The sequence below is a fragment of the Lissotriton vulgaris genome, chromosome 9 (assembly GCF_964263255.1).
Source record: "Lissotriton vulgaris chromosome 9, aLisVul1.2, whole genome shotgun sequence".
In the NCBI taxonomy this organism is placed as follows: Eukaryota; Metazoa; Chordata; class Amphibia; order Caudata; family Salamandridae; genus Lissotriton; species Lissotriton vulgaris.
In genome coordinates this window covers 35,534,650-35,552,399 of record NC_141697.1, presented here as the reverse complement: position 1 = coordinate 35,552,399, position 17,750 = coordinate 35,534,650, and the positions used below count along the sequence as shown (strand labels likewise).

The 17,750-nt window shown below is 50.3% G+C and overlaps 1 protein-coding gene across 1 annotated transcript in view; it reads right to left on the bottom strand.

Annotated features, from left to right (window-relative positions):
* PRKD1 (protein kinase D1) overlaps positions 1–17,750 on the bottom strand; it is a 929,258-nt gene that overhangs the window by 372,813 nt on the left and 538,695 nt on the right. The window lies entirely within an intron of this gene.

Genomic DNA, 17,750 nt, shown 5'->3' with positions numbered 1-17,750 from the left:
AGCAGCTGCAAAGTACTGTTAGATTGCTCGCTCTTTCATTTCCTTATATTCCCTAAACCCCTTCGTGCAACTTATTCCATTCTCGATGTAGCCTTTAAGTACAATGTATTCTTTCTAGGTTTTTTTTTTACTAGAGCACAGCAGCTGAAAATTGCTGCTAGTCTGCTAGTCTGTTTTCTCATGCTTTGCATGACCGGTTTTACTTTTTTTCATTTTAATTTAATGATATCACTTAGCTGTCTGCCATGTTACATTTCTAAAATAAAAATGACGCATGTGTGCAAATTAGCAGTTGCCCTCGTCACAGCTGTCCATCAGATCCAAGTGCTGTCCATCAGATGGAGTGCTTGTGAACTTGTCACAGCTGTCCATCAGATCCGAGTGCTTGTGAACTCGTCACAGCTGTCCATCAGATGGAGCGCTTGTGAACTTGTCACAGCTGTTCATCAGATGGAGCACTTGTGAACTGATCACAGCTGTTCATCACAGCTGTCAATCAGATGGAGTGCTTGTGAGCTCGTCACAGCTGTCCATCAGATGGAGTGCTTGCGAACTCGTCACAGCTGTCAATCAGATGGAGTGCTTGTGAGCTCGTCACAGCTGTCAATCAGTTGGAGCGCTTGTGAACTCGTCACAGCTGTCCATCACATGGAGTGCTTGTGAACTCATCACAGCTGTCCATCACAGCTGTCCATCAGATGGAGTGCTTGTGAGCTCGTCACAGCTGTCCATCAGATGGAGTGCTTGCGAACTCGTCACAGCTGTCAATCAGATGGAGTGCTTGTGAGCTCGTCACAGCTGTCAATCAGTTGGAGCGCTTGTGAACTCGTCACAGCTGTCCATCAGATGGAGTGCTTGTGAACTCATCACAGCTGTCCATCGCAGCTGTCCATCAGATGGAGTGCTTGTGAGCTCGTCACAGCTGTCCATCAGATGGAGCGCTTGTGAACTCGTCACAGCTGTCCATCAGATGGAGTGCTTGTGAACTGATCACAGCTGTTCGTCACAGCTGTCCATCAGATGGAGTGCTTGTGAGCTCGTCACAGCTGTCCATCAGATGGAGTGCTTGCAAACTCGTCACAGCTGTCAATCAGATGGAGTGCTTGTGAGCTCGTCACAGCTGTCAATCAGTTGGAGCGCTTGTGAACTCGTCACAGCTGTCCATCAGATGGAGTGCTTGTGAACTCATCACAGCTGTCCATCAGATGGAGCGCTTGTGAACTCGTCACAGCTGTCCATCACAGCTGTCCATCAGATGGAGCACATGTGAACTCGTCACAGCTGTCCGTCACAGCTGTCCATCAGATGGAGCGCTTATGAACTCGTCACAGCTGTCCATCGGATGGCAGTGCTTGTGAACTCCTCACAGCTGTCCATCAGATGGAGTGCTTGTGAACTCGTCACAGCTGTCCATGAGATCCGAGTGCTTGTGAAATCATCGCAGCTGTCCATCAGATGGAGCGCTTGTGAACTCATCACAGCTGTCCATCAGATCCGAGTGCTTGTGAACTTGTCACACCTGTCCATCAGATCTGAGTGCTGTCCATCAGATGGAGTGCTTGTGAACTCATCACAGCTGTCCATCAGATGGAGAGCTTGTGAACTCGTCACAGCTGTCCATCAGATCTGAGTGCTTGTGAAATCGTCACAGCTGTCCATCAGATGGAGCGCTTGTGAACTCGTCACAGCTGTCCATCACAGCTGTCCATCAGATGGTGTGCTTGTGAGCTTGTCACAGCTGTCAATCAGTTGGAGCGCTTGTGAACTCATCACAGCTGTCCATTGGATGGAGGGCTTGGGAACTCGTCACAGCTGTCCATCAGATCTGAGCGCTTGTGAACTTGTCACAGCTGTCCATCAGATGGAGCGCTTGTGAACTCGTCACAGCTGTCCATCACAGCTGTCCATCAGATGGTGTGCTCGTCACAGCTGTAAATCAGTTGGAGCGCTTGTGAACTCGTCACAGCTGTCCATCAGATCCAAGTGCTGTCCATCAGATGGAGTGCTTGCGAACTCGTCACAGCTGTCCATCAGATGGAGCACTTGTGAACTCGTCACAGCTGTCCGTCACAGCTGTCCATCAGATGGAGCACTTGTGAACTCGTCACAGCTGTTCATCATAGCTGTCCATCAGATGGAGTGCTTGTGAACTCGTCAGAGCTGTCCATGTAATGGCAGTGCTTGTAAACTCGTCACAGCTGTCCATCGGATGGCAGTGCTTGTGAACTCCTCACAGCTGTCCATCAGAAGGAAGCGCTTGTGAACTCATCACAGCTGTCCATCAGATGGATCCGTCACAGCTGTCCATCAGATCCGAGTGCCTGTGAACTCGTCACAGCTGTCCATCAGATGGAGCACTTATGAACTCGTCACAGCTGTCCGTCACAGCTGTCCATCAAATGGTGTGCTTGTGAGCTCGTCGCAGCTGTCCATCAGTTGAAGCACTTGTGAACTCGTCACAGCTGTCCACCAGATCCGAGTGCTTGTGAACTCGTCACAGCTGTCTATCAGATCCGAATGCTTGTGAACTCGTCACAGCTGTCCATCAGATCCGAGTGCTTGTGAACTCGTCACAGCGGTCCATCAGATGGAGCGCTTGTGAACTCGTCACAGCTGTCCATCACAACTGTCCATCAAATGGTGTGCTTGTGAGCTCGTCGCAGCTGTCCATCAGTTGAAGCACTTGTGAACTCGTCACAGCTGTCCACCAGATCCGAGTGCTTGTGAACTCGTCACAGCTGTCTATCAGATCCGAATGCTTGTGAACTCGTCACAGCTGTCCATCAGATCCGAGTGCTTGTGAGCTCGTCACAGCTGTCAATCAGTTGGAGCGCTTGTGAACTCGTCACAGCTGTCCATCAGATCCAAGTGCTGTCCATCAGATGGAGTGCTTGTGAACTTGTCACAGCAGTCCATCAGATGGAGCTCTTGTGAACTCGTCACAGCTGTCCATCAGATCCGAGAGCTTGTGAACTCGTCACAGCTGTCCTACAGATCCAAGTGCTGTCCATCAGATGGAGTGCTTGTGAACTTGTCACAGCAGTCCATCAGATGGAGCTCTTGTGAACTCATCACAGCTGTCCATCACAGCTGTCCATCAGATGGGAGTGCTTGTGAGCTCATCACAGCTGTCCATCAGATGGTGTGCTTGTGAACTCGTCACAGCTGTCCATCAGATGGAGCGTTTGTGAACTCGTCACAGCTGTCCATCAGATCCGAGAGCTTGTGAACTGGTCACAGCTGTCCATCAGATGAAGTACTTGTGAACTCATCACAGCTGTCCATCACAGCTGTCCATCAGATGGGAGTGCTTGTGAGCTCATCACAGCTGTCCATCAGATGGTGTGCTTGTGAACTCGTCACAGCTGTCCATCAGATGGTGTGCTTGTGAACTCGTCACAGCTGTCCATCAGATGGAGCGTTTGTGAACTCGTCACAGCTGTCCATCAGATCCGAGAGCTTGTGAACTCGTCACAGCTGTCCATCAGATGAAGTACTTGTGAACTCATCACAGCTGTCCATCACAGCTGTCCATCAGATGGTGTGCTTGTGAGCTCATCACAGCTGTCCATCAGATGGTGTGCTTGTGAACTCGTCACAGCTGTCCATCAGATGGAGCGTTTGTGAACTCGTCACAGCTGTCCATCAGATCCGAGAGCTTGTGAACTCGTCACAGCTGTCCATCAGATGAAGTACTTGTGAACTCATCACAGCTGTCCATCACAGCTGTCCATCAGATGGTGTGCTTGTGAGCTCATCACAGCTGTCCATCAGATGGTGTGCTTGTGAACTCGTCACAGCTGTCCATCAGATGGAGCGTTTGTGAACTCGTCACAGCTGTCCATCAGATCCGAGAGCTTGTGAACTCGTCACAGCTGTCCATCAGATGAAGTACTTGTGAACTCATCACAGCTGTCCATCACAGCTGTCCATCAGATGGAGCGCTTGTGAACTCGTCACAGCTGTCCATCACAGCTGTCCATCAGATGGTGTGCTCGTCACAGCTGTAAATCAGTTGGAGCGCTTGTGAACTCGTCACAGCTGTCCATCAGATCCAAGTGCTGTCCATCAGATGGAGTGCTTGCGAACTCGTCACAGCTGTCCATCAGATGGAGCACTTGTGAACTCGTCACAGCTGTCCGTCACAGCTGTCCATCAGATGGAGCACTTGTGAACTCGTCACAGCTGTTCATCATAGCTGTCCATCAGATGGAGTGCTTGTGAACTCGTCAGAGCTGTCCATGTAATGGCAGTGCTTGTAAACTTGTCACAGCTGTCCATCGGATGGCAGTGCTTGTGAACTCCTCACAGCTGTCCATCAGAAGGAAGCGCTTGTGAACTCATCACAGCTGTCCATCAGATGGATCCGTCACAGCTGTCCATCAGATGGAGCACTTATGAACTCGTCACAGCTGTCCGTCACAGCTGTCCATCAAATGGTGTGCTTGTGAGCTCGTCGCAGCTGTCCATCAGTTGAAGCACTTGTGAACTCGTCACAGCTGTCCACCAGATCCGAGTGCTTGTGAACTCGTCACAGCTGTCTATCAGATCCGAATGCTTGTGAACTCGTCACAGCTGTCCATCAGATCCGAGTGCTTGTGAACTCGTCACAGCGGTCCATCAGATGGAGCGCTTGTGAACTCGTCACAGCTTTCCATCACAACTGTCCATCAGATGGTGTGCTTGTGAGCTCGTCACAGCTGTCAATCAGTTGGAGCGCTTGTGAACTCGTCACAGCTGTCCATCAGATCCAAGTGCTGTCCATCAGATGGAGTGCTTGTGAACTTGTCACAGCAGTCCATCAGATGGAGCTCTTGTGAACTCGTCACAGCTGTACATCAGATCCGAGAGCTTGTGAACTCGTCACAGCTGTCCATCAGATCCAAGTGCTGTCCATCAGATGGAGTGCTTGTGAACTTGTCACAGCAGTCCATCAGATGGAGCTCTTGTGAACTCATCACAGCTGTCCATCACAGCTGTCCATCAGATGGGAGTGCTTGTGAGCTCATCACAGCTGTCCATCAGATGGTGTGCTTGTGAACTCGTCACAGCTGTCCATCAGATGGAGCGTTTGTGAACTCGTCACAGCTGTCCATCAGATCCGAGAGCTTGTGAACTCGTCACAGCTGTCCATCAGATGAAGTACTTGTGAACTCATCACAGCTGTCCATCACAGCTGTCCATCAGATGGGAGTGCTTGTGAGCTCATCACAGCTGTCCATCAGATGGTGTGCTTGTGAACTCGTCACAGCTGTCCATCAGATGGAGCGTTTGTGAACTCGTCACAGCTGTCCATCAGATCCAAGTTCTTGTGAACTCGTCACAGCTGTTCATCAGATGGAGCGCTTCTGAACTTGTCACAGCTGTCCGTCACAGCTATCCGTCACAGCTGTCCATCAGATGGTGTGCTTGTGAGCTCGTCACAGCTGTCCATCAGTTGGAACGCTTTAGAACTCGTCACAGCTGTCCATCAGATGGAGCGCTTGTGAACTTGTCACAGCTGTCTGTCACAGCTGTCCATCAGATGGAACTGCTTGTGAGCTCGTCACAGCTGTCCATTGGATGGAGTGCTTGGGAACTCGTCACAGCTGTCCATCAGATGGAGCGCTCGTGGACTCGTCACAGCTGTTCATCGGATGGGAGTGCTTGTGAACTTGTCACAGCTGTCCATCAGATGGAGCTCTTGTGAACTCGTCACAGCTGTCCATCAGATGGAGCGCTTGTGAACTTGTCACAGCTGTCCATCAGATGCAGTGCTTGTGAACTAATCACAGCTGTCAATCGGATAGAGCGCTTGTAAACTCGTCACAACTGTAAATCGGATGGGAGTGCTTGTGAACTCGTCACAGCTGTCCATCAGAAGGATCGCTTGTGAATTCGTCACAGCTGTCCATCAGATCCGAGTGCCTGTGAACTCGTCACAGCTGTCCATCAGATGGAGCACTTGTGAACTCGTCACAGCTGTCCATCAGATGGAGCACTTGTGAACTCGTCACAGCTGTCCGTCACAGCTGTCCATCAGATGGTGTGCTTGTGAGCTCGTCGCAGCTGTCTATCAGTTGAAGCACTTGTGAACTCGTCACAGCTGTCCACCAGATCCGAGTGCTTGTGAACTCGTCACAGCTGTCTATCAAATCCGAATGCTTGTGAACTCGTCACAGCTGTCCATCAGATCCGAGTGCTTGTGAACTCGTCACAGCGGTCCATCAGATGGAGCGCTTGTGAACTCGTCACAGCTGTCCATCAGATGGAGTACTTGTGAACTTGTCACAGCTGTTCATCACAGCTGTCCATCAGATGGAGTGCTTGTGAACTCGTCACAGCTGTCCATCAGATGGAGCGCTTTTGAATTTGTCACAGCTGTCCATCAGATCCGAGTGCGTGTGAACTCGTCACAGCTGTCCATCAGATGGAGCGCTTGTGAATTCGTCACAGCTGTCCATCAGATCCGAGTGCCTGTGAACTCGTCACAGCTGTCCATCAGATGGAGCGCTTGTGAACTCGTCACAGCTGTCCATCACAGCTGTCAATCAGATGGTGTGCTTGTGAGCTCGACACAGCTGTCAATCAGTTGGAGCGCTTGTGAACTCGTCACAGCTGTCCATCAGATCTGAGTGCTTGTGAACTTGTCACAGCTGTCCATCAGATGGAGCGCTTGTGAACTCATCAGAGCTGTCCATCACAGCTGTCCATCAGATGGTGTGCTTGTGAGCTCGTCACAGCTGTCAATCAGTTGGAGCGCTTGTGAACTCATCACAGCTGTCCATCAGATCCAAGTGCTGTCCATCAGATGGAGTGCTTGTGAACTCGTCACAGCTGTCCATCAGATGGAGCGCTTGTGAACTCGTCACAGCTGTCCGCCACAGCTGTCCATCAGATGGAGCACTTGTGAACTCGTCACAGCTGTTCATCATAGCTGTCCTTCAGATAGAGTGCTTGTGAACTCGTCACAGCTGTCCATCGGATGGCAGTGCTTGTGAACTCGTCACAGCTGTCCATCGGATGGCAGTGCTTGTGAACTCCTCACAGCTGTCTATCAGATGGAAGCGCTTGTGAACTCATCACAGCTGTCCATCAGATGGAGTGCTTGTGAACTCGTCACAGCTGTCCATCAGATCCGAGTGCTTGTGAAATCATCGCAGCTGTCCATAACAGCTGTCCATCAGATGGAGCACTTGTGAACTCGTCACAGCTGTTCATCATAGCTGTCCATCAGATGGAGTGCTTGTGAACTCGTCACAGCTGTCCATCGGATGGCAGTGCTTGTGAACTCGTCACAGCTGTCCATCGGATGGCAGTGCTTGTGAACTCCTCAGAGCTGTCCATCAGATGGAAGCGCTTGTGAACTCATCACAGCTGTCCATCAGATGGAGCACTTGTGAACTCGTCACAGCTGTTCATCATAACTGTCCATCAGATGGAGTGCTTGTGAACTCGTCACAGCGGTCCATCGGATGGCAGTGCTTGTGAACTCGTCACAGCTGTCCATCGGATGGCAGTGCTTGTGAACTCCTCACAGCTGTCCATCAGATGGAGCGCTTGTGAACTCATCACAGCTGTCCATCAGATCCGAGTGCTTGTGAACTCGTCACAGCTGTCCATCAGATGGAGCGCTTGTGAATTCGTCACAGCTGTCCATCAGATCCGAGTGCCTGTGAACTCGTCACAGCTGTCCATCAGATGGAGCGCTTGTGAACTCGTCACAGCTGTCCATCACAGCTGTCCATCAGATGGTGTGCTTGTGAGCTCGTCACAGCTGTCAATCAGTTGGAGCACTTGTGAACTCGTCACAGCTGTCCATCAGATCTGAGTGCTTGTGAACTTGTCACAGCTGTCCATCAGATGGAGCGCTTGTGAACTCGTCACAGCTGTCCATCACAGCTGTCCATCAGATGGTGTGCTTGTGAGCTCGTCACATCTGTCAATCAGTTGGAGCGCTTGTGAACTCGTCACAGCTGTCCATCAGATCCAAGTGCTGTCCATCAGATGGAGTGCTTGTGAACTTGTCACAGCTGTCCATCAGATGGAGCTCTTGTGAACTTGTCACAGCTGTCCATCAGATCCGAGAGCTTGTGAACTCGTCACAGCTGTCCATCAGATGAAGTACTTGTGAACTCATCACAGCTGTCCATCACAGCTGTCCATCAGATGGGAGTGCTTGTGAGCTCATCACAGCTGTCCATCAGATGGTGTGCTTGTGAACTCGTCACAGCTGTCCATCAGATGGAGCGTTTGTGAACATGTCACAGCTGTCCATCAGATCCAAGTTCTTGTGAACTCGTCACAGCTGTTCATCAGATGGAGCGCTTCTGAACTTGTCACAGCTGTCCGTCACAGCTGTCCATCAGATGGTGTGCTTGTGAGCTCGTCACAGCTGTCCATCAGTTGGAACGCTTTAGAACTCGTCACAGCTGTCCATCAGATGGAGCGCTTGTGAACTTGTCACAGCTGTCCGTCACAGCTGTCCATCAGATGGGACTGCTTGTGAGCTCGTCACAGCTGTCCATTGGATGGAGTGCTTGGGAACTCGTCACAGCTGTCCATCAGATGGAGCGCTTGTGGACTCGTCACAGCTGTTCATCGGATGGGAGTGCTTGTGAACTCGTCACAGCTGTCCATCAGATGGAGCGCTTGTGAACTCGTCACAGCTGTCCATCAGATGGAGCGCTTGTGAACTCGTCACAGCTGTCCATCAGATGCAGTGCTTGTGAACTAATCACAGCTGTCCATCGGATAGAGCGCTTGTAAACTCATCACAGCAGTAAATCGGATGGGAGTGCTTGTGAACTCGTCACAGCTGTCCATCAGATGGATCGCTTGTGAATTCGTCACAGCTGTCCATCAGATCCCAGTGCCTGTGAACTCGTCACAGCTGTCCATCAGATAGAGCACTTGTGAACTCGTCACAGCTGTCCGTCACAGCTGTCCATCAGATGGTGTGCTTGTGAGCTCGTCGCAGCTGTCCATCAGTTGAAGCACTTGTGAACTCGTCACAGCTGTCCACCAGATCCGAGTGCTTGTGAACTCGTCACAGCTGTCTATCAGATCCGAATGCTTGTGAACTCGTCACAGCTGTCCATCAGATCCGAGTGCTTGTGAACTCGTCACAGCAGTCCATCAGATGGAGCGCTTGTGAACTCGTCACAGCTGTCCGTCTCAGCTGTCCATCAGATGGAGTACTTGTGATCTCGTCACAGCTATCCATCGGATGGCAGTGCTTGTGAACTCCTCACAGCTGTCCATCAGATGGAAGCGCTTGTGAACTCATCACAGCTGTCCATCAGATGGATCCGTAACAGCTGTCCATCAGATCCGAGTGCCTGTGAACTCGTCACAGCTGTCCATCAGATGGAGCACTTATGAACACGTCACAGCTGTCCGTCACAGCTGTCCATCAGATGGTGTGCTTGTGAGCTCGTCGCAGCTGTCCATCAGTTGAAGCACTTGTGAACTCGTCACAGCTGTCCACCAGATCCGAGTGCTTGTGAACTCGTCACAGCTGTCTATCAGATCCGAATGCTTGTTAACTCGTCACAGCTGTCCATCAGATCCGAGTGCTTGTGAACTCGTCACAGCGGTCCATCAGATGGAGCGCTTGTGAACTCGTCACAGCTGTCCTTCACACCTGTCCATCAGATGGAGTACTTGTGAACTTGTCACAGCTGTTCATCACAGCTGTCCATCAGATGGAGTGCTTGTGAACTCGTCACAGCTGTCCATCAGATGGAGCGCTTGTGAATTTGTCACAGCTGTCCATCAGATCCGAGTGCGTGTGAACTCGTCACAGCTGTCCATCAGATGGAGCGCTTGTGAATTCGTCACAGCTGTCCATCAGATCCGAGTGCCTGTGAACTCGTCACAGCTGTCCATCAGATGGAAGCGCTTGTGAACTCATCACAGCTGTCCATCAGATGGAGTGCTTGTGAACTCGTCACAGCTGTCCATCAGATCCGAGTGCTTGTGAAATCATCGCAGCTGTCCATCAGATGGAACGCTTGTGAACTCATCACAGCTGTCCATCAGATCCGAGTGCTTGTGAACTCGTCACACCTGTCCATCAGATCTGAGTGCTGTCCATCAGATGGAGTGCTTGGGAACTCATCACAGCTGTCCATCAGATGGAGTGCTTGTGAACTCGTCACAGCTGTCCATCAGATGGAGCGCTTGTGAATTTGTCACAGCTGTCCATCAGATCCGAGTGCGTGTGAACTCGTCACAGCTGTCCATCAGATGGAGCGCTTGTGAATTCGTCACAGCTGTCCATCAGATGGAGAGCTTGTGAACTCGTCACAGCTGTCCATCAGATGGAAGCGCTTGTGAACTCATCACAGCTGTCCTTCAGATGGAGTGCTTGTGAACTCGTCACAGCTGTCCATCAGATCCAAGTGCTTGTGAAATCATCGCAGCTGTCCATCAGATGGAACGCTTGTGAACTCATCACAGCTGTCCATCAGATCCGAGTGCTTGTGAACTCGTCACACCTGTCCATCAGATCTGAGTGTTGTCCATCAGATGGAGTGCTTGTGAACTCATCACAGCTGTCCATCAGATCTGAGTGCTTGTGAACTTGTCACAGCTGTCCATCAGATGGAGCGCTTGTGAACTCGTCACAGCTGTCTATAACAGCTGTCCATCAGATGGTGTGCTTGTGAGCTCGTCACAGCTGTCAATAAGTTGGAGCGCTTGTGAACTCGTCACAGCTGTCCATCAGATCCAAGTGCTGTCCATCAGATGGAGTGCTTGTGAACTTGTCACAGCTGTCCATCAGATGGAGCTCTTGTGAACTCGTGACAGCTGTCCATTAGATCTGAGAGCTTGTGAACTCGTCACAGCTGTCCATCAGATGGAGTACTTGTGAACTCATCACAGCTGTCCATCAGATGGGAGTGCTTGTGAGCTCATCACAGCTGTCCATCAGATGGTGTGCTTGTGAACTCGTCACAGCTGTCCATCAGATCCAAGTTCTTGTGAACTCGTCACAGCTGTTCATCAGATGAAGCGCTTCTGAACTTGTCACAGCTGTCCATTAGATCTGAGAGCTTGTGAACTCGTCACAGCTGTCCATCAGATGGAGTACTTGTGAACTCATCACAGCTGTCCATCACAGCTGTCCATCAGATGGGAGTGCTTGGGAACTCATCACAGCTGTCCATCAGATGGAGTGCTTGTGAACTCGTCACAGCTGTCCATCAGATGGAGCGCTTGTGAATTTGTCACAGCTGTCCATCAGATCCGAGTGCGTGTGAACTCGTCACAGCTGTCCATCAGATGGAGCGCTTGTGAATTCGTCACAGCTGTCCATCAGATGGAGAGCTTGTGAACTCGTCACAGCTGTCCATCAGATGGAAGCGCTTGTGAACTCATCACAGCTGTCCTTCAGATGGAGTGCTTGTGAACTCGTCACAGCTGTCCATCAGATCCAAGTGCTTGTGAAATCATCGCAGCTGTCCATCAGATGGAACGCTTGTGAACTCATCACAGCTGTCCATCAGATCCGAGTGCTTGTGAACTCGTCACACCTGTCCATCAGATCTGAGTGTTGTCCATCAGATGGAGTGCTTGTGAACTCATCACAGCTGTCCATCAGATCTGAGTGCTTGTGAACTTGTCACAGCTGTCCATCAGATGGAGCGCTTGTGAACTCGTCACAGCTGTCTATAACAGCTGTCCATCAGATGGTGTGCTTGTGAGCTCGTCACAGCTGTCAATAAGTTGGAGCGCTTGTGAACTCGTCACAGCTGTCCATCAGATCCAAGTGCTGTCCATCAGATGGAGTGCTTGTGAACTTGTCACAGCTGTCCATCAGATGGAGCTCTTGTGAACTCGTGACAGCTGTCCATTAGATCTGAGAGCTTGTGAACTCGTCACAGCTGTCCATCAGATGGAGTACTTGTGAACTCATCACAGCTGTCCATCACAGCTGTCCATCAGATGGGAGTGCTTGTGAGCTCATCACAGCTGTCCATCAGATGGTGTGCTTGTGAACTCGTCACAGCTGTCCATCAGATCCAAGTTCTTGTGAACTCGTCACAGCTGTTCATCAGATGAAGCGCTTCTGAACTTGTCACAGCTGTCCGTCACAGCTGTCCATCAGATGGTGTGCTTGTGAGCTCGTCACAGCTGTCCATCAGTTGGAACGCTTTAGAACTCGTCACAGCTGTCCATCAGATGGAGAGCTTGTGAACTTGTCACAGCTGTCCATCAGATGGGAGTGCTTGTGAGCTCGTCACAGCTGTCCATTGGATGGAGTGCTTGGGAACTCGTCACAGCTGTCCATCGGAAGGAGCGCTTGTGGACTCGTCACAGCTGTCCATCGGATGGCAGTGCTTGTGAACTCCTCACAGCTGTCCATCAGATGGAGTGCTTGTGAACTCGTCACAGCTGTCCATCAGATCCGAGTGCTTGTGAAATCATCGCAGCTGTCCATCAGATGGAGCGCTTGTGAACTCGTCACAGCTGTCCATCCGGTGCAGTGCTTGTGAACTAATCACAGCTGTCCATCGGATGGAGCGCTTGTGAACTCATCACAGCTGTAAATCGGATGGGAGTGCTTGTGAACTCGCCACAGCTGTCCATCAGATGGATCGCTTGTGAATTCGTCACAGTTGTCCATCAGATCCGAGTGCATGTGAACTTGTCACAGCTGTCCATCAGATGGAGCACTTGTGAACTCGTCACAGCTGTCCGTTACAGCTGTCCATCAGATGGTGTGCTTGTGAGCTCATCGCAACTGCCCATCAGTTGAAGCACTTGTGAACTCGTCACATCTGTCCACCAGATCCGAGTGCTTGTGAACTCGTCACAGCTGTCTATCAGATCCGAATGCTTGTGAACTCGTCACAGCTGTCCATCAGATTTGAGTACTTGTGAGCTCGTCACAGCGGTCCATCAGATGGAGCGCTTGTGAACTCGTCACAGCTGTCCGTCACAGCTGTCCATCAGATGGAGTACTTGTGAACTCGTCACAGCTGTTCATCACAGCTGTCCATCAGATGGAGTGCTTGTGAACTCGTCACAGCAGTCCATCAGATGGAGCGCTTGTGAACTCGTCACAGCTGTCCATCACAGCTGTCCATCAGATGGAGTGTTTGTGAACTCGTCACAGCTGTCCATCAGATGGTGTGCTTGTGAGCTCGTCACAGCTGTCAATCTGTTGGAGCGCTTGTGAACTCGTCACAGCTGTCCGTCACAGCTGTCCATCAGATGGAGTACTTGTGAACTCGTCACAGCTGTTCATCACAGCTGTCCATCAGATGGGAGTGCTTGTGAGCTCATCACAGCTGTCCATCAGATGGTGTGCTTGTGAACTCGTCACAGCTGTCCATCAGATGGAGCGCTTGTGAACTCGTCACAGCTGTCCTTCAGATCCGAGTTCTTGTGAACTCGTCACAGCTGTACATCAGATGGAGCACTTCTGAACTTGTCACAGCTGTCCATCAGATGGTGAGCTTGTGAGCTCGTCACAGCTGTCCATCAGTTGGAACGCTTGTGAACTCGTCACAGCTGTCCACCAGATGGAGCGCTTGTAAACTTGTCACAGCTGTCCGTCACAGCTGTCCATCAGATGGGAATGCTTGTGGACTCGTCACAGCTGTCCATCAGATGGAGCGCTTGTGAACTCGTCAGAGCTGTCCATCAGATGAAGAGCTTGTGAACTCGTCACAGCTGTCCATCAGATGGGAGTGCTTGTGAACTCGTCACAGCTGTCCATCAGATGGAGCGCTTGTGAACTCGTCACAGCTGTCCATCAGATCCGAGTGCCTGTGAACTCGTCACAGCTGTCCATCAGATGGAGCACTTGTGAACTCATCACAGCTGTCCGTCACAGCTGTCCATCAGATGGTGTGCTTGTGAGCTCGTCACAGCTGTCCATCAGTTGAAGCACTTGTGAACTCGTCACAGCTGTCCATCAGATCCGAGTTCTGTCCATCAGATGGAGTGCTTGTGAACTCGTAACAGCTGTCCATCAGATGGAGCGCTTGTTATCTCTTCACAACTGTCCATCAGATCCGAGTGCTTGTGAACTCGTCACAGCTGTCCATCAGATCCGAGTGCTTGATTTCGGCAAATTGGAACCTTCATTGCTGACGAAACAACAACTAAGTCATTCGAACCTTGTGCACTCTGTCGTCAAACTGCTTTCAAAATCCCGCCAGCTCTAGGAACAGCATCGACGAGAGTTGCGCGACAATATCATCATGCCTGTGAAATTATAGAACAGGCGTTTGTTTCTTCTTTTCATCAAAAATTCTGAAACCATATACCTGTTTAACTGAAGTCACAGGTCTCAGTCTATTACCAGACTTTTTTCATTTGAATGTTCAGTCAACTTCTTGTCCTGAAGATGGTCTGATGGTTTCATTCCCTTGACAGACCGAAACATCGACCACGTCATCTTCCTCTTTTCAACATTGATTGTTTTGAGAAGATGTTAACATAGTGTATTGTATAGGTTAACAGATGTCACCTGACAAACTATGTTGAGTTGCTGTTCTATTTCTTGTTTTCCCTGATCAAGTTTATAGAACATATATTAAATATATGACTTTTAGAAATATATCCTCTCGCCCCGTTCATGATTTGTTATATCACCAACTAATAGTTGCCATTATATGTAAAGTTTACATTTATTGTCTTGATTAAATCTGCTGTCCACCACTTTTAAGGGTGTGACCTTCAAAAAACATTGTTTACAAAGCAATAGTACAATACTTTAGATAAACAAAATCCCTTGTAGTCAAACTTCTTCTCCTTTAAAAGTCCATCAGATGGAGCGCTTGTGAACTCGTCACAGCTGTCCAACACAGCTGTCCCTCAGATGGAGTGCTTGTGAACTCGTCACTGCTGTCCATCAGATGGAGTGCTTGTGAACTTGTCACAGCTGTCCATCGGATGGAGTGCTTGTGAGCTCGTCACAGCTGTCCATCAGTTGGAACGCTTGTGAACTTGTCACAGCTGTCCATCAGATGGAGTGCTTGTGAACTCGTCACAGCTGTCCATCAGCTGGAGTGCTTGTGAACTCGTCACAGCTGTCCGTCACAGCTGTCCATCAGATGGAGCGCTTGTGAACTTGTCACAGCTGTCCATCACAGCTGTCCCTCAGATGGAGTGCTTGTGAACTCGTCACAGCTGTCCGTCACAGCTGTCCATCAGATGGAGCGCTTGTGAACTCGTCACAGCTGTCCATCACAGCTGTCCCTCAGATGGAGTGCTTGTGAACTCGTCACAGCTGTGCATCAGATGGGAGTGCTTGTGAACTCGTCACTGCTGTCCATCGGATGGAGTGCTTGTGAGCTCGTCACAGCTGTCCATCAGCTGGAGTGCTTGTGAACTCGTCACAGCTGTCCATCAGTTGGAACGCTTGTGAACTCGTCACAGCTGTCCATCAGATGGAGTCCTTGTGAACTCGTCACAGCTGTCCATCAGCTGGAGTGCTTGTGAACTCGTCACAGCTGTCCGTCACAGCTGTCCATCAGATGGAGCGCTTGTGAACTCGTCACAGCTGTCCATCACAGCTGTCCCTCAGATGGAGTGCTTGTGAACTCGTCACAGCTGTCCATCACAGCTGTCCCTCAGATGGAGTGCTTGTGAACTCGTCACAGCTGTCCGTCACAGCTGTCCTTCAGATGGGTTTCTTCTGAGCACCTCTGGCTGCCTGTAAAACCTTCAACCCTGCCTGTATCATGTTCATACCCTCCTGTGTAGTAGTGTCAATCACCAGGTGTATAACCAAGAATGTACAGAATGTTATCATCAGTTGTGGATGTTGTTTATAGTATTTGACGCTTCTCGCGGCATTGGATATGTTCGCTCATGTCAGGGCTCACGAGGGCCTGAAGCTGGAAGCCTCAGGGTTGTACATTTGCACATTCCTGAAGGCCCAGCCTCGCATTTTCAACCTGTCAAGTGGAAGCGAGATTCAGGGGGACAATGAGTCTAGGTTTGTATGTATGAATGAGAGCTCTCCTCAAGGACTTCCAGCCCTTTCTCTGGGAGAAGATCCTGACATTAGAGAGAGAGAAGAGAGAGGGAGAGGGTGGGGGTGGGAGAGAGAGAGGGAGAGGGGAAGGGGGCAAGGGATGGAGTTTTCATTTTTGTGTGATTTTACCTCTATCATCTAACTGCCCGTTTTTTTCTAGTGAGAGCCCCGGTCAGTTAAAAGGGCAATTCCGTTTGTCACTCCATTTGTAATTTTCTTTTGTACCTTTCTTTCTGTCTTTTGTAATTTTCCTCTTCTTTTCTAATTCTTCTTTCTTTGTAACTGTAATTAATTATCATTTATGATCTCATTTGTGATTGCATATCTTCCCATGACAGTTTGTGTTTTTCTTTATTTTTACTTCTGTTCCCGTTTTTCTTGGAAAACCCAATAAAGATTATTTGAAAAGAACGGGCGAGTGTCTGTGATCTTTGGCTGTGCTGCCGGCTATTCTGCCTTAAACACTATTTGGACTTTAGGCTTCCTGACATGTCGTGTTTTACGGTTTAACATCAGATCCAAGTGATTGTGAATTCCTCACTGCGGCGCATCAGATCAAAGCACTGCTGAGCTCCTCACAGCTGCCAATCAGATACAAGTGTTTCTAAGATTCCCACAGCTCCCATTGGACCCAAGTCCTCTGAAGCCCCCTGGACTGCTGAAAAGATCCCCTGTGTCCCAGCTCTCCACAGCCGTCCATTGGATCCAAGTCCTTTGAAGCCCCCTGGACTGCTGAAAAGATCCCCTGTGTCCCAGCTCTCCACAGCCGTCCATTGGATTCAAGTCCTTTGAAGCCCCCCTGGACTGATGAAAAGATCCCCTGTGTCCCAGCTCTCCACAGCTCCCATTGGACCCAAGTCCTCTGAAGCCCCCCTGGACTGCTAAAAAAGATCCCCTGTGTCCCAGCTCTCCACAGCTCCCATTGGACCCAAGTCCTTTGAAGCCCCCCTGGACTGATGAAAAGATCCCCTGTGTCCCAGCTCTCCACAGCTCCCATTGGACCCAAGTCCTCTGAAGCCCCCCTGGACTGCTAAAAAAGATCCCCTGTGTCCCAGCTCTCCACAGCTCCCATTGGACCCAAGTCCTTTGAAGCCCCCCTGGACTGATGAAAAGATCCCCTGTGTCCCAGCTCTCCACAGCTCCCATTGGACCCAAGTCCTCTGAAGCCCCCCTGGACTGCTAAAAAAGATCCCCTGTGTCCCAGCTCTCCACAGCTCCCATTGGACCCAAGTCCTTTGAAGCCCCCCTGGACTGATGAAAAGACCCCCTGCGTCCCCCCTCTCCACGGCTCCCATTGGACCCAAGTCCTTTAAAGCTCCTCGCAGCCACCATACAAGTCCCGTATTTCAAAATCCGTTTTTTACTTTACTAATAAGGCGCTAAGGCCAGGAGGCAAAATGTGTCAGTAACACCTGAAAAATAGCCCTAAACGTAGGCAGCCCTGTGTACTAAGGTATCTGGTTCCTAAATGAGAAAGGCAGCCCTCGACCACTCCGGGAGTACAGTTGGGTTCTAGTCTACTAGGGGGTCATAGGGGGATGAGAGGGTAGGGGGGGGGGGCGTGTGTGAGGGTTCGGGGAGGGGTTGTGTGCACAATAAAATGCAGAGGCACAGAGGGAGATCCAAGTATATGACATCCTCCCCACACCATAGATAATCTCTTAAATTCCCTTGGCACTTGCTCTTCTAAGCACTTTTGCACACTACCCACAGCTCCTCGTCTCCCCCCATCAAGGCGCTTTCAATATCCTGGAATCCAACCTGATATGGG